Source organism: Echinococcus granulosus (assembly GCF_000524195.1).
Source record: "Echinococcus granulosus chromosome Unknown EG_S00215, whole genome shotgun sequence".
In the NCBI taxonomy this organism is placed as follows: domain Eukaryota; kingdom Metazoa; phylum Platyhelminthes; class Cestoda; order Cyclophyllidea; family Taeniidae; genus Echinococcus; species Echinococcus granulosus.
This window is the reverse complement of record NW_020170595.1, coordinates 10,551-11,991: the sequence shown is the minus strand read 5'-3', so window position 1 is coordinate 11,991 and position 1,441 is coordinate 10,551.

Here is a 1,441-nt window from a genome sequence, read left to right as displayed (position 1 = left end):
AATTCTTGATAAAAAGAGTTAGCTGGATAAAGTTTTATAAGATGGTGCTGTGCAGCTCTCCGAGACTTAAATGGGGACCAAAAGGTGAAATACTTGGACAGAATGTGTACTGTCTACCTACAGAGAAGCCTGGATGCCTGACCGCCTGGTTGATGCACAATGGCGGAGCCCAAAATGGTCCGTTACTAAAGCCGAGAGTTAAAGCAAAAAGTAGGTTTATTGTTCTTATCTCTAAGAGACATTTTCAGATCCTCAGATGTGTAAATGCTTTGGTCTAAATTCGATAACAGGATAAATTTGTGAATTAAAAAGCAAAATATCTGTTTTGCAAAGGATGACATTGCCATCTTCTTGAAAAGTAGCTCCAAATATGCAGTATTTGGCACATAGAACATAAGAAATTCCCAAAAAAGAGCCTTGAAAATCACTACTGAAAGATCACGGTGAGAAGAAAGTTGAGAAATCAAGGCGTTAAGATGAGGGCGTTCTAAGGCTTACTACCTCACATATTCAATGGCAACAACAGCTATATCTTCGTTGGCAGTTGAAGAAGGAGGTGTTCAATCATCAGCAGCTGAAATTAGGGAATATATTCTACGCACAATTGGTAGAGACAGTGAAACTCGACCTCATAGTTCCTTCTCAAAATCTCAATCGTTGACAGCGGGCTAATGTGGTTAAAATTTGATAACAATATTTTGGTAAAAAATGAATGCAATTATTGAAGATATTTTAAAATGTTTAGAAGTGATGATTGCGGCTGATATGCGTCAGTGTGTTTTCAGGCCGCTTTCATGTAGTTCCATGGCATTTTGGAGGAACTCATCCCTTTAAACCTAATCTTTAATACTGAGGATCGAATATGTTAACGAACCTTCAAACGGGAAACCCTAGAGATCATGTTGCACATGGCAAATAATGGTGCTGATTTAGGCTGAGCAAAAAGACTCTATTGCGCCTTGCAATACTGCCTCGGCGTTACTCTGCCTTAGATGATCAAATTTCTCTGCTTATCCCTCAACACAAGACTGCGTAGTTTAAAATCAGGAAGTTTTTTTAGCAACCATGACTGCGGCATAGTTCATTATGCTTGTTCTTTCATTTCAAATGGAACATAATTGAAAAAAAATCAACTAATCACTGAATGATGCTTTTGTGATGCAATCAGAAAAAATACCCCTTAAATTGAGTAAACTGCATCTGACACTGCTAGTAAAAAGATTTAACTATAAGACCGAGGGTGAACATAGTTGCTGATTTAAGCGTAGACTAGGCAGTTCCATATGGCAAGGCTTTGTGGAATAGAGACAGGCAAATATTTAGAAGGACAAATAAACGGATTTCACCTCAATCTTCTGCGGTCTCATCCAAACTTATCATGGTGACTTTAGGGGGCGACTCAGTTTTATACAAGGATACATCACCTTAGACTTGTCAGAGG